Consider the following 22,665-nt stretch of genomic DNA (forward strand, 5'->3'; position numbering starts at 1 on the left):
TGCGTATTATACGCAATGTACCTCATGAAAAAGTAATTCTGACTTCATAAATTTTTTGTAAGATTACGTGGTTAAAGGAGAAAGGCGAGGGCCAGTCAGATTGTATTTAGGGTTCACCGTAATTGCGAATTTATCGCTGCGGAGGCGGTAATTTTATTTCGGCACGCATATAAATATAATAATCGGGGCCGTGTTTTCTTGGCTATCAAATTGGCCGAAACTTTCGTAATAAAAAGTTTCGGTGGCCAAGGACGGTCATCACGGCTAAAGAACTTATTACCAGGGCTATTACATTACACAGTCGTTCCTTTCAATTTATCGACACGCGTGTTGAGAAAGAGCCGTAGAAGCTTCATTTTTTGTTTCTTTGCCAATTAGACTTTAGATTAGATAAACGTTGTAATCCTCATGGCGATGAAATATGCGTTGACGTTAAGTATGATTAAGGGTTGTCGACATATAGCGAGTTTAACTTTGCAACTTAACTTGACATAATGTGTTCTAATAATTCAATTAGAGTAATTACGAGAGAGATCGGTAAAGAATTTATATATTGAATTTCTTTTTATGTAATCGACAGGTTCATCTTTACACCGTTACTTTTTGATACGATAAAAGAGATCTTGAAGACAATGTAATTTTTGTAAATTATTTAGAATAATGAAATTTATAATGTTTTATATATATAAATATATTTCCATATAATAAATAACATTTGCTACTAATAAGAGTTATTACTTATAATAAAATAAAAATATGTTATGGAGAATCTAAAAAGAATATTTTCTAAAAAAAACTGATTATCAGTGTATTGCTTAAAAAATAATGAAATGATAGGTAGATTTGGGACGAATTGTGGTCTGTATATTAGAACAAAAATGCACGAGAAGACGAGGTGGCCGAGTGGTTAAGGCGTTGGACTGCTAATCCAATGTGCTCTGCACGCGTGGGTTCGAATCCCATCCTCGTCGGTCCTTATTTTTTTTGCGACATTACAAAATTTTGCATTTAACATAATTATGAATAAATAATTTTTCGTGTTAAATGTTTTTTCTTAAATATTTTTTTCTAAACAAATTGATTTTTTATCTAAAAATTCGAAATATATTAACCAAATGGCTAAGAATAGATATATTTTAAACGTGTATTTTTATTAAAAGTGAAATAGTAATAAAGTGCAATATTTTAATTGTGTAATATATGATTTAGATATTTGTTACATAAATGCAATAAAATAAAAAATTATTACAACACAATAGAAGCAATAGCAAACTGTAGAGTTTAAACATTAATTTTTTTACATTTCTTGTATTTTGAATATTGAGATGGATAATTAATTTATTAAAATTAATAATCGACTTTTAATAATCTTGAATATTCTGGATATTAATTCGTTTTAATATATTATAATATATTTATATATTTTTAATTATATAATCCGTTATTCTGACGATCGATGGATCTTCAATTTTAAAATTTGTTATAAACATTTTATATATTTTTTATATAATTTCTACAATAATAAATTAATTTCTACGAAATTATGGTACGTCGATTTACCCATTTTCTAGGAAATTCTCCCTCAAGAAATCCTCGATAGTATAGTGGTTAGTATCCCCGCCTGTCACGCGGGAGACCGGGGTTCGATTCCCCGTCGGGGAGAATTCTTATTTTTTGTAATTTTTCTTCTCACTTGGCGTAACCCTCTTTTAAGGTGTTGCAAAACCGTAGAATGACGGTTGCTCTCTTTTTCCAATAAAGTCGGTACTTATCGAAAACGTTGTCATTAAAATTAAAATTTACAGATATCCCGTGAGGAAACGTGCGCAGTTAACATTTATTTTATTACAGAAGAAAGATTTCTCCTCACGCATGCGTCTCGACTTGAACAAACCGAGCCCGAATTCGCGTAACTCGCGGCCGGCACTCAGCAACAATCGATAATGCGAGGACGCGTCTCCATGGCTTACAGCGGTTTACAGCGTGGCGTGGTTGCACGAATCGGTGTTTATCCCACGGCGGCGACGGTAACTCTAGGCTAGAAAGCTCCGTGAGATACGGGCGAAAGGGGGCTCTAAAAGACGCCGGGGCGCGCCAAAAAGACACGGCGGGGGAGTTATGGCGTTGCGCGCGGATCGATTGTTCCGCACACAATACACCACCGGCGTTGCTTACTGTCGCTCCGTGGATTTATTGTTGCCGCATATCCTTGGCGAACTTAATGCAAACTCACGCGTTTTCGATAAAAAGCATCGTCGGAGGTTTAAATACGGCTCGAGCGCTTAAAAGGGAGCAGATAGCAATTTGCGCGTTATAGACGCGATTTACGCATTCGCTCGTACAATTGTTGGAGTACACTGGGTGTCTTAAGAAACGCGTAGGCGCTTCGACAAGATTCGTTGTGCCACACTTGTGCCGATAATCCTCATTCGTTTTCCCTTAGAAGATTTGGCAATAGTTTTAAAATGATGGAGAGATAACCAAAAATATTTCACAGGCTTAAAAAATATGTTACATTTAATCATTGTCAAGACGTTTGAAGAGTTTGATGAAATAACTTTCAGAAAAATATAGGCAAGCAATTAAGTTTATTATTTAGCTTGTAATATCATTATGAAAAGTACTCCGATGATTTGATTATCTCTGTCTTTCTCTCTTTCTTATATACATTGCATATTAATTAAATCTTAACTGATGAGACATAATAATTGATAATTAAGGACGTTGACAAATAGAGATAATCAAATTTGTAGCGTAAAGAAAACAAGTAAAAATTATTGTCAGATATTTTTCTCGGAGAACACCATATACACGGTGTTACGATCAGTAATTCTGCGACACTTGCGACATTAATTATTAGGGGAAGTGTCTAGCGGTAATCTCGCTTATGGTCCGTGCTTATAGCCTCATTAGGCTTTCTTTTTATGCGCGCGTTGCGTTCGTATCATATGATAAGGGGAAATTTACTATGCACGATAAGGCTGTTTTTATCCGGTTATAATATTCTATTCTCCGAAGTTTCGCGCTATTTTATGATCTCCTAATTACACACGCAACGTTAGGTTTATTTAAATAATTAAGAACGATATGTCACGAAAGCTATTAAGTTTATGCGCGGAGAGCTCCGTTTATCGCACGTGTAACTGTGAATTAATCAATAATATTTTATCTGCATTAATAATATGAATGAATGCGAATGCACACTCTGAAAATTAAGGTACTTAATTAGGATTGAACATGGGATGCTCGATAATGAATTTTCTCATTAAGCGAATATAATAGGATTAATTAAATTTGTAGAAATTACATAATTATATGCATACGCACATATTGTAAATTCTCTATGTTCGCAAGTACATTTGGAACGCATGCATACATTCTATCTTGACAAAAACTTCACGTTCCTACAAGTGCCCGGCTAGCTCAGTCGGTAGAGCATGAGACTCTTAATCTCAGGGTCGTGGGTTCGAGCCCCACGTTGGGCGATTTTTTTTTCTTATTTTTTTTAAATATATCCTGGAGATCCGTGAAAAATCTATTATCATTTAGGAAAAACGCCACAAAAAATTGTATTTTTGTTTAATTGAAATTGAAATAATTATTTATTTTTTTTGCTTTTCGTGTTACAAGTGTGTGTGCAGTTTTCGTATTATATTCTATTCTCTATACATCCTGCGATCTCTTCAGATTCAAACAGATTCCTAATTAAATGAATTACATTATTAATTGACAATTAACGATAGAACGAAAATAATAATTGCCATGCCATGAATATTGCATCAAGCATTTGCTTCTCAATTCCGGTAGATTTAACGGAGAGACGTATAATCTCGTAGGATTACGTCGACAAAACCTGTTGAAATAAAGAATTAATTCATCATCAGTTAGCAAATGAAATAAGTGGTGTTTGATCAGCACGTATTATGCGCGTATCGAAAAAAATATTTGCATCCGCGAGCTCCGCTTTCAAGTTTTGTTTGCCAAACAAGGTAGACACACACGTGAATCGAGAAGTACAGTGTACATCGAGGAGTCGAATGCATGCAGTTTCGCGGTGAAATCGGGAAAGCAAACGAACTGAGCTCGAGGAAGTTGTTGGATCGCAAATACGGTTGTTCAAACAATTTTACGTCTTACATTGCGCAACAATACGGCGATGGATATGTCGCCGTTAATGGTGTTCTTTTACCTCACCAAGTGGAATCGATTCTTTTTATCTATATATAATCCGATTCGACAGATAGGATTTCGCACGACTGTCTCCTCGCGTTTCTCGCGGCAGTTCTAGATGGACATTTGATAAGGAGAGATAAATCGAAGTTGGATATTACATTCGATGGGGCTACCAGATGTAGGTACGCTATAGTATGATCGCGGTAATAGGAAATCGATAAATACGTACATATTGATGAGATTTGGAATCCACGCTTGAAATTTGTGCGATGCAGAACGCAATAATTACTTTATTGTATAAATATTTTAATGTACATGTTCAGGTAAATATTTCATTTAGCTAAATATTATTTATGTTGCATGCAGTATTCCGTGAAATCTCGAGCCACGATGTCTCTCCTTCTTTTTCTCCTTCTCTCTCTCCCATCTCTTGCGGCCTTTATTTAGATGAAATAAAATCACAGATATCCATTTACGTTCGCGACAAGAATTGAACTCGGGCACCGATCCTAAAAACAGCTTTTCGAACGAGGTTTCACCGAGAACGATTGGTTCGATAGTCGATCGACGGCGAAAACGATTTCGTTCATTGACTAGCCTGTCTGGTTTGACCCGGCAAGGATATGACAAAAGACGAGGAAGGGAGAAAGGAAGGATATAGAGCGATGATTGCTTTTCCTTCTGGCTGCAAGTAATACCGCGGTCTTTCCGAGGTAAAGCGAGTCGTTCCGCGACAATGGATCTTGCCGAGAAACACGAATGTATCCCGCGAATTGTCAGGAACATTTCGTTTTCTATCTTTGTCGCTGCAACGATAGAAATAAGAAAGAAGATAGTAGCGACTGGATAAGAGTCCTTTTGTCCGCGGATAAAATAATAAATTTTGACGTGAAAAATGAAGATAAAGGAAGATAAATCAACAAAGTTCACTTCTAATACTTTTCCGCTTTAATCCATTTTGAAATTGTACTAACGACGAAAATCTCTAGGAAAAATGCTCAATAGTTATCGAAGACTCTTACATCCAGGCAGGATTAACGTCGATAATATCGAGAAGACTCAATTATTTAAATTATTTAAATTAATAGCAGTGAAAAATATTTGAAATTTTTTCCCAATTAATAATTATAAAAATTCAATAAATATGAATTAAAAACTTTAATTAGCGAATTAATCTTGTTTCTAATTTAGTTTAGCTCGTATTTTTTCTGTCATCTAAAAAAGGTTTTTACCTCATGAAAATATGTAACGTCCATTTCCATTACGGAATTACTTTCTTTATGCCACAGGAATTTCTCGTATATAAGGGGGATGATGCTCTGCGTGTCCCATATGTTATAGTTGTTTCATCGCGAGGATTTGCGGCACGTTTGACATAAAAGGCACGTCGTAAATCCGCGGATTTCGATGAATGGCGCGTCATCTCGTCGCTTCTCATATCCGCGCGATCTTCCGGGTGTCGCAGCCCTTACAAAGCTCGTCAGTGTCGGTCCTTATGCGCCTGTCGTTAATCAAATGAGATTTATGCTTTCGGCGATTCTCGCGTCGCATAACGAGAGCGTAAATTTCACCATTACGACACCCGATGTTCGAGACCACCGTCTGGCAAATACGATTAGGAAGAGAAGAATCTTGATCTCGAGGCATAATTCTTTATGTTTTAATATTCGCTAACTGTAGGATAATTGTCTGCCAGCGTTTCAACGTTGAAAGTATTTATTGAACAGGTGAATAGGCGATTAATGAGAATATATCGGATTTTATTCATTTATTGTCAGTTAATACAGAGATAATACAAAACAATTTGATATAATGCTAGTGATGACATATATCACAATATACAATTTATGCTCCGCGACATTTGTTACGTTGGAAATGCTCGTGCCCACCGAGGCTGATTAATTAAATAAACGCGATAGACGTGCCGCGAATTCGCGCGCGAAAATGCAGGAGGTCGCCGCGTTTGATGCACCACGCGAGTTTCATATAGCAAATTACCGATGCTCATTTAAACGCACCCTACACACCTTTCACCCTGCACGGTAAACCCTCGCACGCGGTTATTTTACTACAAAAGGGGACATACGCGCGACTAGCTGTTGATTTAATTTAAAAAATAAAAACGAGAAAGTGAAAAAAAGAGAGGAGAGAAAAAAAGAGAACAGTCGGAGTTGCATTCGAGGGTCGTCGTGCAAGAGTGAGGGGCGGCACGCCGCAAAAGATCCCGACGGAATAAATATGCAGGGGGTGTGGGCGTACTCAAAGACGCATCGCACCCCTCGCGTTGCGACGCGTTTGACGTTGTCGTTCAACAGAGCACCCCCCGCCCACACTCGAGCGCGTACTTCAGTCGCGGTAAATGAAGCCCGGTAATTGCTGCCGCCACGCCTGTTTGCAGAACTTCACCGCGATTGATGGATGCGCACTTCAGCTTCGGAAAGTTCGTTAATCTTCAGTTATCCGGCTATTCTAACGAATAGACGATACGTTTAACACTTGAATAAAATCGTGTATCGGTACCTAACGACTGTTAGGGAAGTGCCGTAGTATGTCAATGGTACAGTATTCAGTTTTGCATGCGGTGATAGAATTTACAAAATATATTTAATTTTTTTAATTTTCTTAGGAGTATTAAATACTTAGAGCATTATATATATATATATAAGGTGATGCTGGAGCCGTCTGTTTTACCGGCATTTTTTTGTCGAAACGTAGCGTCGTTAATATTTGACAGAATTAAAAATCCTCCAGAATTGCAGTACATACATTAATGATTCAGGGGAACTCCGATTTTATATAGAAAACGAGAAAAAATTACGGAAGTACAGATTTCCTTATCTACTTTTATCCCAATATGGCGTCTCGAGTTGCGGCGAGCTGTCAGCTCGTCACAAGATGTATTTCATATAAGAGATATACCATTGGTACGAACGCGAAAACAAGTTCCCCTGAATTGTACAACAATAAAAACATCGATAAACCCCCCAAATCAAGATTTGGAAGCGTAATATAAAAGTATAATTTCGATGTGTATCGTGCGTATGTGTGCGTGCAATGTAGCGTGCTATCCTTGTCTATATCTTTGTCTATACAAGGACAGATATAGTCGGTGAGCACTTCTTTATCGACGCTGATCGAGTTTGCCTGCGGCTCCAGCATCCCCTTAAGTACATAATAAGACGCTTAAATACACGATGAATTAAAAAAAATCTAATATCTTACATCATGACGCTTCCAGCGAAATAGAAAATTCTGAGGACGCGGCACGGGGATTTCTGGGGTTGCAAAAGGGAGAAAGTGCGTGTTTGGCGTCTCGTAATAGCCAGTTTGCACACACTAGCGGCAGCTGAGACGACTTTTCGGACGTGTGTATATGTACACACGCGAGCACTCGGATGAGTGGTCGAGCACGTATTGACACATTCGAGCCCCATCGAGTCAGGTTACTCGGCCGAAACCTCGAGCCGACTAGTAGGGTGTGTAAATCGGTCTTACGCGACGTGATCCGAGGTGTAGCCCCGCTTTTGCGACGAGAGACGCATGCATGCTCGTATAGGAGGCACGGAAAGCTCTCGGAGAAGACGGCATTTTTTTGCGCTCTCCCTTCCGGCACGCTCGGCGAAGCGCGACCGGACGAACGCGCGCGCGCGCGCGGCGCGGCGGTTTTCGCTAACGAGCCGTGAAATGAATATCACATATTGTTCCGTGCAGCGCGCGTCGTACGCGCGTTCACACGTGCGTCCGAAATCGAGAGGAGAGACCGCCAGCGAGCTGTGGAAGGAAAGCGGTCCGATTGACCGTGAAATTCGCTGTTGCCGTCGTCGCGCCGCGCCGCGCGACGAGACTCTCTCGACCGAGAGCGCGACCACGACGATTATTACACCGGTGTTGCATCTCTCCTCTCGTTGGCGGATCGGTGCATCGTCGAAGTGCATCCGACGCGTCCCTCCAGCGATACGTCTTCTTTTTTTTAAACTCGCTCTGCTGAAGCGAAGATGTAGCGGTTATTGTAACTCCCTGAGTACTTTACGTATGCTTGAAACAGCAAACGATCAATTACGTTTATCTAATTAACACGATTAAATGATGTAATGTCGAACTCATTTTATCATGTCCTGTCTATTACGAGAACAAAGTGGGTTCAACAATGAAGGAAATATTGGAACAAGCACGTGGACAGGATAGAAGACAGTAAACTAGTAAAATGCGGAAAATGAGCACAAGGTAAACTACCCAAAAGATGGAGGGAATGCTGGACATAACATCGAAAGAAACATAACAAGCAAAAACAGGCTTTAGGCCTACCTACATGGCTCTCGACCGTAAGCCATATGAAAGAAAAAGAAAAAGAAATAATGCAATGTCGGAAAGCCTGAATTCTTGCGTTGTAAAAGTGCATCTTGGTATTTTAATGGGTTTAGTAACGCGTGCTTCTGCAGGGATGACTGATCCGCACCGTCATTTTGGGATTAGCGAACCCACAGACCTGAGCTCAATGTACTACGGACACTCACATACATTTACACATTATACACATTCATATGTGTACGTTTTTTGTGAGCGATAGTGCAATTAATAAACATTTGAGGAAAAGTTGAAGCAGGACTCTAATTGAAAAATAATAAGGAAATTAGAAATAAAAATTACGTCTATATACATATTTAATATACATAATACATAGAACTGGATAGCAAAAATCTTTTTTATATCTCTATTCCTTAATTAGGATAATATAACGTATGCAACGTAAACAAGAAAGACGGGTCTTTCTGCCATCATTCTGATTTTTCTTTCTCTGCGGAAATCCTGCTCCAGTTACCGTTACCCATGCCGCTCGTCCTGAACATCGGAAGTCGATCTTAATATTTTATCGCTCCGCCGGTAGTTCCTCGATAAAATATTCAGAAAGCTCCTCGTCGTTCAGAGTTTAGTGTTCCGTTTGAAGTGCTTCATAACTGTTGTATTAGTACAATATGAAAACAAAGTAATATTTAAAAATTTAATAATCAAAGAAGTTAGAATACAGGTTTCTTGGTCAATGCTATATTTATAAAAAATTATTTTATGACTTATATAATAAGATTAATAATGCGTTGGTTGTAGAAAATACGTATTAAATATGTATACTCTGTCTAAATTCAATTATTTTTTATATTGAGAAAACAAATGTCTTCGATTACTCGTAAAGTAACGGAGAGATGCGGTTTCTTCTCTGAAATTCAAGGAATGTCGGAACTTCCTGCAGTGTATAATTTTTTCTGGGGGAGGACCGGCTGTATGAAACCGAGAATTTTGGGTGGCATTACGGAACTTGCTGAATTACGACGTCATTAAAATCTCTTCGCGCGGAGTAACCTGCGAACAATCGTTCTTTTTTCCCTTTCTGTTTCGCTTCGAAATCGCGCGTCGTGGGTGTGCCTGTCGACATCATAATGCTTTAGGTGATACCAGCTATTTCCGGTTTCTGCATCTTTCACGGTTATATACACTGACCGAATCTGTTCACGGATAATTCACGAGAAAGCGTCGTCGATATATCATTTGCGAGAACGTGCACTTTCCGCTTTATCAATCCTAAAGTAATATGCAATGTTGCATTCTTGCATAAAATGTAATAATTTAATTGAAATTTAAATTATTATATTTTACTTAATTATTTACATAATTTTTTATCCAAAGATAAATACAAAGATAATTTTCTAGATCCGTATTTATGCATGATATACTTGTTTAATTAATATTAATATCAATCGTAATCTTAACATGATTGGTACGACGCCCTTCACGGAATGAGGGAGGTTCCAGGTTCGAATCCTGGATGAGGTAATATTTTTCGCAATAAATTCTTTACAGTTTTTTAAATAATTAAATCGTGTCGATTTAATTTCGGGGAGGGAAGGGTATTAATGTTCCAAGATAGCTGTGTTTCAAGTCCGACAAATTTGCGGCGCGCAGTCTATTAAGTTGGAATATATGTATATGTACGGTATGTACATTATAATTTGTTACTTCTTTACTTAAGTATAGAATATACGAACACCAACACCTTGTTACGGCTCAACGCTCCATTTTTCTTCGATTGATTTGTAATCTTGTGAGCCTTACTATTATATTAACAATATGTATCTGACTGAATTATTTATTTAGACTAAATATTTATTTTCCAGCATAATGGTATGCACGTACGAGCAGAATTTGCAATTAATCTTCCTCATTTAATATTTAATATACATACGTCAAATAAGCCAACGCGATTTTCCATCACGAGTGAATTTGCATAACGCGAAATTTCGCGGACGGAGATCGACGAACCGTCCACAAATCGGGGAATTAGGTCTGTTCAGGCTATATTCGCGTTACGCTGTCGACTTCGGTGAAATCGCCGGCTCGCGGTTATCGACATCTCGTACACGGTGCAATACGTCGCGTGTGTTCGCCAATTCTCCAGGGATTTTCTACTCGGGGAAAATCCGCCTAGGTCAGATTATTCCGTTATCGTGGAGTCAACCGATAACGTCCGGCGGCACGTCGGGATTACCGCGCGCACTTTACGGAAGTAAAGCTTACGCGGCGATATCGACTCCCGATGACATCCGATAATCCCGGAATATAGCCAAGAGCGAACGTGACTCCGAAGGAGAGGTCGCTCGTACACAGTAAAAAATAAAATGTTAATTGTAACATTTTTCAAATGTCCCAGAAAGTCCACTCTAAATTTTATGTTAAAATAACTCATTCATCGTGTGTTACTTGTTGACAAATTAGAAATGTTAATTTATTGACACTATATTTTACATTTATATGTGTTCTTTTAACTTTAAGTATAATGTAAAAATAACTTGTACAAAATGTCGATATAACATTTTACTCCGTCTGATTTAATGTAACTCTTACGAAATGTATATTATACATTTTATTTTGAGTTATATTAACACATATTTTAGTAAATTTGATTATTTTATATGTCAAAGTTTACGATTATTTGAAGATTTACTTTAACTTTTGTTTATGTTAAAATAACTTTAAGACGTGTTGATTTTTTGAAATAATTATGTTAAAAGAACTCAAAATAATATTCAATTTCTAAATGACATACATAAAGTGTTAGTTATCACGTTGACATAAATATAACACATGAAAATGTTACGAAAATAATAACATAGCTGTTGTATGTCAATTTTACATTGAAATAATAGTCAAATCTTGGTAACACAAGAAAATTTTAACATTTGGACGCACGATTTTTTACTGTGTATAAATCGCATTCTTTAATAACGACAACGGCAACGGAACGTCGCGTCGCTGGGAACAAGAAAGATATTTGTGTTGACGTCTAATTTGTTTGACATTTCCGCGATAATTCAGCTTTTTTAACTCTCTGCCTTTTAAATCATTTTCAAAATATCTTATATAGTATCGTACGGCTATAATTTAAATACTTTTACATATAAACTGCAGGAATATGATCTTTAAAATAAATCAAACTTACCAAGCTACATTAAACCCAATATTGACTACGACTGTGAGAAAACTGTGAGAAAACCTGTTCGCTATCTAAGTATACTAAAGTACAAAAAAAAAACTTGGCTCAATATATAGCTCGAAGGCTTTTTCCGTGTATTTTACCTTGTTACCGCGCCTATATTTTCTATCCGACATTATACTCCGTATGTCAAGCGGCAAAAGTAATCGATCGATCGCGAGTGTCTTGCCATTCAAGATATTTCTGACTTTCGACGAGCGAGTCAATTTTCCCGTCGACCTCGTGTGTGCGCACACACGCCTGCTTTTAATCCGCGACTGAAAAGAAACGCGGGCAAAAAAAAAACCCCCCCCGGACGGAAAAACCGGGCCGGCGTCTGCGGCTTCCGGAACGAAATAATTACGCCGCGCGCGGCATTATCCGCGGAAAAGCTGGCGCAGCTTCCGCGCGCTGGATGCCAGCCAGGATAAATATCAATTTTACGACGTCCACGGATACATTCTCGTTCGCCCAGCCAAACTCGCGCGTACCCGAAATCCGCGGCCTGGTTTGATTTACGGCTGCCGATCCTCGAGTGTGCGTCACTGGAGTTTAACTCCAGAAATACCATAGCTATTTCTCCATCAGGTAAAGAGGGATATACGATACGCGTTTTTCCATAAAAGTATCGTATCACGGTAAAAGGCCTAAGCTCTAGGGTATAGAATTTCTGTGACGACTACCAGAGATACCTTTTGGACGTTTATCCCTCTGCATAAAACGAGAATCGTACGTCCTCCGAATATGCGTCGCAAGTGCAAGTTTTCGTTAGTTCGTCTTATTGGATTATCCTTTTTACTTCGACTATTATAGCCTCCGATCCTTTCCAGGACACAAACGCGAACTAGGTACCTCTATACGTACGCAGCCCTCCGGCGTTACACCCGTAGCTTTACGACTCTCGTAAAAGTCGTTTGATGGCGGTGGAATTCTTTTTTTTTAATGCTGAAAAGTAGGATTTTATACGGACAAGTGCAGGCCGTCAGAGAAAGCGGGCTGAATAATAGCGCGTGTGGCGAAATAAATTCGAACTGCTCGGATATTAAGGATAGCCAGCTCACGTAACGCCATTGTTACGAACTCACCGTTACGCACGCATTGATAAACACAAAGTGGGGCAATAGAAGTTTGATCGACGTAGTTCCGTTTAAATAATTAAGTGTCTTTTGTGTCGAAGTCATTTCGTATTTGTTGCATGCTGAAAACAATTATGCATGCTGTTGTAAATTTTTATTACTACTGTAATGCACTGTTAAATATTAAAGAATAAAATTTACTGTGTGTCGAAATTTGTTATTTTAACACAAAACAGTATTATTTTAACTCCACTGGTTTAGTTTTTAGTTAAATTAATATTGTTTTGGGTAAATTAACGACGTATTGAGTAGAAGCAACCTATAAATGGTTGAAAATAACCCAAATTGAATATAATTTGACACGAATTTAACAGTGTGTTTTTTATTTTTATTCAGATTTTGAAAGTAGATCAACCAATGTTTAAATAATTAGAAACACAAATGATTTATCGAATAACGTCTTTAATGGAATTTCGTATTAACAGTAGATGCCATTAAAACTTTTGTTGACTCTCGTTTAACTCAATTTTAGTTAGTAAATAACACCGAGGCGAAATGTAATTTTCAGACAAGACAAATTTAGATACAGACTCGCGCATAAAAGCTTAATCATTTTTCCGTATAAGTGAATTTTAACGAAACTCGATAACATTACATCGAATTTCTGGCGAGAGCGTAATCGCTTTAGCGAAACTTCGATAGGCGCCGCGCGCGCTTTAACTAGCCCGAGTCCATTATCGGTCGCGCCACTCTTCGTTATTAGATAAAAAATTAATAGCCGATCAATCACGATCAATTTCAGGAGTGGCGTAGCTGGCGCACGAACTGCCAAGGTAGATGCGCTTTATCTCTATTTTCTACGGGATAGGCGAAGGGCAAAAGATATATTCATATTATCTGCCGTGATTTCTCTTGTCACGTCAAAGTGTCAATTATTGTCTTATTAATTTATTACTCCGCGGTTAAACATTTAATTATGAAGATGTATTGCAGTGGAATTGGAATTGTATATATATTGTGTGTGTAACTCATAAATCATAGTTAATATCAATAGCTACAAATCTAATACATTAGAGATTTTTATGTAAAAAAAAAGCGAGAAGAAAAAGGAAATCCAGATATATTCTCTTTTTATAATGCTCCAAAAACATCAAGTTATACGGTAATATTATATATTACCGCATATTGAACGGTCGAATGAATACGTGAATTACCGTAGCATAACAATGAATCTAATTAATGTGCTAGACACAGGAATTCCAGGGGCACTGCGTTTTGATCATAATGTACCCTCGCGCGATGGAAATGCACACTCAGATCTGATAATTAGATCAATAATCTAAAATCGAGTGTAGGAGATAAATGGCACGTTTAATGAAGAATTTAAATAAGAGTCTGATTTTGGCGACAATAATCTCACTTAATAATTATTTTACGATCTGAAAACGTCGCGGAGTTGTACAATAACAAGAACAACACAGTTCTAAAGTGAACAGGAATAAGAGTAATAAATAAAATAATAGGCATGTATAATTGTATAAATGTCAACTTAACATAATTATAATCCAAAACGCAGCGATCGTCGAAATAATCCTTGCTATTTATAAATACGAGATCTCTCGTGGCATCGTCATTTGCTCTTTTGCGCAATGTTTTTTAAGCCACGTGAGCGAGCTCGCTCTGTACGTGGCCCGTCACTTGGAGCCTCGATTTTCTGCTTCATCGAGACATCGCCAACGCAAGCCGGCCGGCCGTATGCTAATCGGGTGCAGGACGGGAGTGAGCGCAGAAACGCCTGCACCCTCCGAAGAAGGGCGATACGCGAGGGGAGACTCGCCGGGTGATCCCTTCAACCGAATGAGTGACATCGCGCGCAGGAACAAGGGCGTGCGGATTTTATGGTGCAGCTTTTTTTCTCCTTTTCGGACCCGACGGCGATTACGCACACGCGTCGTCCGAACGGACGGACGGACAAACGACGATGACGTGACCGCGTGAAATTGCGTGGGCGATGCAGGATTTGTTGCATGTATCGTTGCAATCGAGGAACGTCGTATAAAAGGGGTGTAGGTTTCGGGTTGCGTATGGAAACTATTTATTCACGTGCACGGGTTTCCTGCAGTTGTCGATTTTAATCATCGAAATCTATAATATTTGTTTTGAGGCTCGAAATAAATTACCAAACAGATATTTTAGATGTATTATTTCGAATCATAAAAAAATATTTAGAAAATTCTTCTTTAGTAGTTTGAACCCTTTACAGATAAGAAAGAAGGGTTAGAGAAGACTTTTTATAGATGTGCAAAGCCGCGTGTTTTACTTCAAACGTCAGAAAGGAAAATACACGAAAAGTCGCTTTGCATATGCAAAGCTGCGTTAATAAGCAACATAAGGACTAATAAGAGAAAATTCCATTAGGACATTAATTGCAAAAGCTTCATTTGACTTTAATGAAAAATTGTCAAGGACGTTATCGAGCTAATCTAAAAATGGTAAAAGTTGCACTTGGTAAAAGTGCAATTTTAATTTTCGTAATCATTCTCTTATCTTTATACCTTAATTTGAATTCTTTCTATTTTCACATGTCTCGTTAAATATTTTTCTCCGTAATATTCGCGTTTTCCTTTATCTCGCAATTTTCCGACTGATACCCTGAAAATACAATAAATATTCTGTTCTATGCCTTATGCCGGAAATTTCCCAAACGCCGTCTATACAGGAAAACACAAATGATGCGGACTTCCCGTGGAATTCTACCCCATTCGGTGTACGTGACTCCCATTGGAGAGAGCGTTTTAGTTCTCCCGTGCGTTCTATAAAAATCCGGTAATTCGCAGGTAGGACATTCCCTCGATATCGATACCCCTACGGGCCGCATCGCACGTACATCCGAGTCGAGGCACCCTTTCCCTACGGCCCTGCCGACCTCCCACTATTCTTCTCTCGGTAGCCGGCAGCAGCAGTGCTCAGTCTCCGTTGAGCTACCGTCGCGTTCGGTGGTAGCTCGTTCTGTTTATTTCTGCTCGCCGCTCGCTCGCGACTAGAGATAGTGCGTAAGGATCGAGTGCGAGTACGTAATTACACTTGTGAACAGTTAGAAAAATTGTGAATTCGCCAGGTGGTAGCAACGCAGCACGCCGAAGCCGATGGGGGATGACGTTCGATGGAGAAAAAGGTACGATTCCGTGGCGAGAGAGGGTTGACGGGGGCTCGAAGCGGTGCGCACTACGACGGAGGGTGTGCGTAATGCGTCGCGAGATGTAGCTCTCCGGTGAGAAGCTGTCTTCGAATCCGCGACGGATCGCGATCTGGAGCATTCGTAATATTAGAATCGCGGGCGTTTCGACAAACACGATCGAAGAATTCGGCGACGCGTCCGCGTGACGTTTTGCGAGCGTCCTGTAATCCGGCGTGTGTGGAAATTGGAATTGTTCAAATATTTGGCCTGTCGAAGGATTCGAACCGGATTTTATTAAACCGCAAAGTTTAGAAGTCACGATCTTTTTTTCTCGGATATGCTCCGAAACGTCGGATGCTCCGAATGGTAATATACGTGAAAGATAAGACGGAAATTGGAGAGCAGGCTTTGAAAGATTTAAATCTAACGATAAGCTTAAGGATATATGAGAGATTTTTCATATTTGATCACCCTTGCGTTCTTTACGTCACGAGTCTTTTCCTTTTCCGATGTTTTTCGCTTCAATGCGTTATTATCTTGACATATCGTTTCACACTGACATCTCGTTTCGAGCCGTATATCTTACATGGAGCAGGAAAGTTTAGAAAATTATACAGGATACTCTGTAAGATTTTATTACATCGAATTAATGACTAAAATCCAGCATGTTTTCTATGAAAATAAATGTTATAAGGTTCATAAATGTTTCATTAAGTAGTTATAACAGAGAGTTAATTATCTGAACATATAAAATGTTTAGATAATTAACGGTTGAATTTTTATCTATGAAAGACTATAAAAGAGAAAGTCTATAATAGAAAACTCGACGCGCGATAAGAATTGCAACAGGAAGAATTAATATTCCAATATTTCGCTGAAGTTAAGTAAAAAGTCAATTTGACATTCATGGAATAATAAATTTAATCTTTTATGTCAATCTTGCATTGTCTTGCAAGATCAGCTGCCATTTTGAAATGTGAAATTATCTCTCACACTTTGTATAATGCATAACGTATTATGCTGTATTGATTACGGCTTTTCAACGACTTTAGCTTCAGCATATCTCAACAGATTAGGCAAAAATATTGATTTATTTCGTTTTTCTATTATAACGTTTTTCTATTTTAGTTATTTTCCGAATTTTTATTTAATAATAGAATGCAACGACATATTTTGTCCATTAAAATTTTGTTATTCTAATCACAAGGTATTATTAGCATATAAACGATAAAATTGATTCTCAAATACAACAGTTTGCTATATTATCGTCATCGATATATGAAAATATTATCCGCTCGCTATTTGCGTCGTTATTACGTGTTACGTCTACATGAATTATCATCGCCACTAATCTGGTACTATTCGTCTACTCTCTCCACAAAAATATATCTCGCTCGTACGATGTGATCGACCGTAATTCGCGCCAAGAGATTCCTTTCGTCGATATGATTCAAAGTGCCCGGCAAAGGTCGGCGCATCGAGCTCCAGCGTAAGTCTCCTCGCAATTTCTCCGCGAATTTCTCCCGGCAATTTCTAAAAGAGGCGCTCCTCCTCGCGGCTATTACGTGGCTCGTGACCTCGCGCGGAAAAGAGCCCGACGAGAGAATAATAAGCCGGGCCGCGCGCGCGATGAATGAATCCGTAGGCGCCAGAAATGGAGAGGCTGTGTACGTGCGCCGCGATTTTCCGCGGCGACGGTAAAAATTAAATCGCGACGGCGAATCCTCACGGCGGAAACGCGCGTAACGGTATACCGTGCGTAAAGTCTTACGTTCCCATACGTTCCCTTTACGTCGCACTTCCGGCGATCAGATAGCCCGCTAGAAAGCTGGGGCTCGCTTCTTCGTCATGCCCGCGGTTCGAGGGAATTTATATAACCGTAATACGATTGCCTGAGCCATTTCGTTATTCAATCCTTGGATGTTCGTCGGTGAGACCAGCGCGCGTTTGAAATTACGGAATAACCAATTAAACTCTTGAGAGAGAAAGAAAATCAAAGGGAACGAACGCTCTGTAAGTGAAGCTTTCGCACGTATATGAAGAGAACAGTTTCAAAAATTTTTGGATATCTTGTCTGTCTAATTTACTTAGATTAGAAAAGAACTTGAAAGAGAAAGGAGAGAGAAGGAGATAAAATGTCACGCATATATTTTAGAATTAGGTGAAAACTGGCGAAATTCAAGTAATTTTATTTGGCACTAGAATATAATTTATTCACTTACTATTCTAATCATTAGCTATAATTATGCTCCTTAAAGATGCTTCTAGCGTTTTTTCGTTATCATTTTTAAAAGAATTTCAGAGAAATATTACTTAATTAAACATTAATTAAACATGCAGCTTATTTATTTGTTGTTATATTACATGTATTGCACTATATTCGAAACGCAAACTAATACGGGGGCTGAGAGTATGCCCCAAATTGCAGTTAACACAATCATGTGACCCTGACCTGAGAAGCGGTGTGGCGAACCCTAACGAAGGTTCGTTCCCACGACTGGCGAGTGTATGTGCCCGCGGAGCTTCCCGAACTTCGAAGCGTCATAATTCGACAACGCCCACGGGCGGAGCGCCGCAATTTTCGAGCTTAATGATCCGACTCGAGTACGCGAAATACCCCGGTGATGCCGTGTCTTCGACGCGATGATTGAAGCAAGTTTTTCTCTCGGCTTAGGGTCGAGCGGCACCGGGAGAGAAACAAGAGCGCCGATGTGTCGTTTATTCGCGCGAGGAAAAAGGGTGGCTGCACAGCGCAGCCGTTTTAATCGTCTACCCTAACTTTAACTCCCACTGTCTGCCTTTAAGAGCGGAATACGCGTGAGTTACGGCACCGCACTGCAGTACGGTGCAGGGCGACTGCGACGGAAGGGCTGAGTGCGCATCCACATTCGCGCCCTTTTAAATATTGTCGGCGCGATTCGGTGACGCTAACGATAACGGCGATGACTATTGCTGTCGTTGCTTTTCATTCTGCATCGGTATTTCGGAGCAAAATTTTCGACTTCTCGTAAAGAGAATGCCTCAAATCGAATAAACTAAATCTCGCGCAATACTAAATAATAAAATATTTTACGGCGTATATTTCGTTCATCGTCGATTCTTGCAAGAGCTCGACATTCGCCTCGTCATCATCAAATTTCCATTAATTTCTTTTTTCCTCCAGACGCTTTTTTTCTCTTACGTATCTAATTAAAGACTCTTTAGGATTTAATCCCGCGAAGAGAATCTCCCGACGAGGAGGGAAGAATACATCCCGCGGGTGCAGTCGAGAGCTTCGGCTCAGGATCGAGTGGGTGGGAGGTTATCCTGGGAGATCGGAGACTGCGTTCGCGGAGACTCCTCCTTAGGGAGAGGGAGGGCTTACGGAAGGGGCTACGATTCGTTCAGTGACCATAAAGGGTACGTGATTGTCTGCTCCCGGAAACTCTCGACATTAAGGGAAAGTTCGCGGATGAAACTTGATGTGGAAATTTCTAGTCTATTTGCAGTCGTTTTATCAGAGATATTGATATCTTTATTAACTGATGGATTATAGATATTTATAATTTTCTCACACCGATAAGCGTGATAAAGTATTTTCGGAGAATGGTTTGAGAATCAGCGTTATTTTTCTTCTTTTATGCGATAAATAATTATCTTTTCGATACGAAATTCAGACTAATGGCGCAAAAATTTACCCTTTATTCTTGAAGTGGTATTTTGTTTCGGATCCGAGTTTATTTCTTTAAAGCAAGCTAGCTTCCGCCGTTTGTTCGTAAAGGAAGGTGCGATGGCACCTGAACCTTCTCACATAGTTCCGGTAAGGTTGCCGTCTTCCAGGAGCAACGTATCCCATCGCGATCCTCGCGATTATCCGGCACGGAACAGCGCAATTTTTCTCCCCCGGACGGAAACCTTACTCGACGTTTTCCCGGCGCGCAAGATAAAAACAAATCTTACGCGTCCGTTACCAGCGAGAACGCTTCGTTCCTTCTTATCTAGACCGTTTCACCGACGAAGCAGATCTCGTTGCTATTAGGAGAAAACATGGTACTAGCTAGAATTTCCCAGACAATTGGCGCGAGAGAGCGAGGCTTTTACAAAGGGATGGAAAAGGGCATTTTCAGGAGTGGCGAATAATTCGTGGGAACGAATATAATTTTGTAGGAAGGATGCGTGCGACAAGGGTTGACGGAGGGCGAGGAGCGAAACACTGGGAGCTGCGGAGATAAATTTATCATAATGTCGCGCGAAATAAGTTGCGGATTCTTTAATTATTTTAGCAAAATAACTGCTTTTTTTAACATAATGAAATATAGAGCCTAAAATATATCGCTATTTTTCTTTGTATAGGAAGCATATTTATTTGCGATCTGATGTCGATTAACAGCTTTGAATTTGAGAGGGTGAATATAATTAAAGATAATAAAAAATGCTATTCCCTAAATGTTACTACATAGATTTATTCTTATCTCGGCATAAAGAAAAATGCTTGCGTCTCAATTCTCAACGGTTGGATCCCAAATTCAACCAGAGTCCCGTCATGTAACTGTATTGAATACTGCGAGAGAAATGGAGGCAGCTTCGGGAGAGGATCAAAAAGAAGAAAACAAGGAGCCAACACGAAAGTCCTCTGAAATTCCTACAAGGCGAGGAGACACGAGTACCGGCGCGAGCATGTCGGGGTCTCAAGACCTCATCCTTCGTCCCCTCGGACTTCCTCTGTCTCTCTGTCTTTTCTCGTTCCTTCCTCTCCTCACTTCTTCATAGTGCTGAGCTGTCGCGATTTATCCGTGGGAAAGCCACCCCTCGGCGACTCTCCTTAACGCGGCAGTCCGACACGCGTGTCGCCGTCTACGCCTGTATTCGCAGGCTCTCCCACAGCCCTCTCGCAAAACGTTTTTCTTCCCGCGCCTTCAAGAGCGCGATGTAATTTCTGTCCGAAGAAAATTTCATTGCACACATAGAGTATTCCGTATATATTTCGCATTCATATACCTCGCACGAATCTCTTTTATCAGTTAAAATAGATCTTTCTTCAAGGGAAAAATTTTCGAAGATTCAATGAGCTTTGCGTCATAAACGAATAATGACATAAGAATTTTTAGAAGTTAAGTTTTACGATCGCGATAGTAAAACGTCATCCTTCGAGTGCAAATAGAATTTTTAATGTTACGTATCTCCTGCCAAGTAACGTCAAATAAAAATTTCGAACTTGCGTCTAACAAGTTTCGAAGTTCGTCCTCCCATTCTCATAAGGCCGAATTAAAAATTCGTCGCGAGGAGTATAAACTTCTCCCATTTTCCACGTCTATTCTCGAGCGACCACTCACGGCGAACTTTCCGCCGGCCGGAAAATCGCTTCTGACGAGAAATTTCGTACGCGAAAACGACATAATACGTCGGCGAGAAGTTTTTGCACATCGTGAGAACTTACAAAAGCCGGCCGCGACTGCACGTCCCGTGTTTCCTCTCTCGTGTCCGCATTTTTCATATATCCGAATTTCTTCAGTGCCCCTTCACAGCCGCTTTTTTTCCCCGCCGTTTTATCCGCATGGCGATTTTTATTCTCATATCCGCGGCATTCTCTCTCGATTTTCCACGGTAAGAAAATAGCTGCGGCGCAACGTCAGTAGTGCAATTGCGATACGTCTCGATCTTTTTTTCCCCTCTTCTCTCTCTCTTCCCTGGTACATCGATGATGCTTTTAGTAGCATTTTTCCGAAGGCGCAAAAAAATACTGCCTATACGATGTTCCTGTAATGAAACATTCTATTCTCAAGATATAACATTGTTGAAATTATGAAAAGAGAGACATGGAAAAAAACCGGCGCATAATAAGAGAGTGGAAAAATTCTCGCAAAAAGCGGGATAATAGAAAGCTGAAGGTGTAATGAATTGTAATAAAATGCAGCAGATGACTTTTTTATTTGTTATTAACGATATATTATAAATCGATTATTATGTATAGACTTACACGGTTATGGAAATGAGTTCATCTAGATATTGCATTAACGAACTTGAAATAAATTATTAATTTAAATGCATTTAAGTACACTCATACGATCCAATATCAGAATAAATTAGGCGATTATTTTACATGATCAAGGTATCTTTTTGCATAAAATGTCGTCAAATATATGGAAACTGCTATTTTCTGACATGTCGAACGATTGATTGAGCTGCCTTGAAGTCTGTCACCTTATATAGAAAGGATCATTCCGTGGACTACTTATTATGCGTCTTAATAGCCCGGCGAGAACGCGTCGTATACATGAGAATCAGTTCTGTCGAACATCACGGACTGATAATTTACGGGGACGTAAGCCTCTGACAGCGGTAGACTTAATGAATCGTAATAAGTCGTCGATCATTATGCAATTATGCCCGATTATGCGATTCGCCGGTCCGCCCATTAACGCGATCGATATTATAATTAGCATGGAAGATCAATCTGCTGAGGCGATACATATACGCAAAGATATTAGTTAAAAGATTATGAAAGACGAACAAAAATATTTTTCACAGTTTAAAAAATTATTGTGTCTAGCAATTACTGCATGTTTTATTTCGCTTAAATTACGTTTAATACAAGAGTTATATAAATTCAAATTTTAAACAAAATATCGAGTTTACATGTTATATATTTATCATATTTATTTCTATATTTTAGCTGTTTGTTTCTCTTGATGTTTATTACTGTATTTTAATCATGCAATATGCGTATACAATATAAT

General features: G+C 39.2%; 1 protein-coding gene and 3 non-coding genes across 4 annotated transcripts in view; all 4 read left to right on the top strand.

The window, feature by feature from the left end:
• The first annotated feature begins 889 nt into the window (after positions 1-889).
• On the top strand, positions 890-971 carry Trnas-gcu (transfer RNA serine (anticodon GCU)). The gene has a single exon. It is a non-coding gene; the product is annotated as a tRNA-Ser (tRNA).
• A 619-nt stretch (positions 972-1,590) lies between these two features.
• Positions 1,591-1,662, top strand: Trnad-guc (transfer RNA aspartic acid (anticodon GUC)). The gene has a single exon. It is a non-coding gene; the product is annotated as a tRNA-Asp (tRNA).
• A 1,750-nt stretch (positions 1,663-3,412) lies between these two features.
• Positions 3,413-3,485, top strand: Trnak-cuu (transfer RNA lysine (anticodon CUU)). The gene has a single exon. It is a non-coding gene; the product is annotated as a tRNA-Lys (tRNA).
• A 12,260-nt stretch (positions 3,486-15,745) lies between these two features.
• LOC139767811 (uncharacterized) overlaps positions 15,746-22,665 on the top strand; it is a 59,368-nt gene continuing 52,448 nt past the window's right edge. Inside the window, exon 1 of the mRNA XM_071697441.1 lies at positions 15,746-15,946. The gene's annotated coding sequence lies outside the window, so the exon portion shown is untranslated. The remainder of the gene's footprint in view (positions 15,947-22,665) is intronic.

Source organism: Temnothorax nylanderi, unplaced genomic scaffold, assembly GCF_030848795.1.
Source record: "Temnothorax nylanderi isolate EJ_2023f unplaced genomic scaffold, tnyl_v1.0 TNYL_tig0012_pilon, whole genome shotgun sequence".
Taxonomy (NCBI): Eukaryota; Metazoa; Arthropoda; class Insecta; order Hymenoptera; family Formicidae; genus Temnothorax; species Temnothorax nylanderi.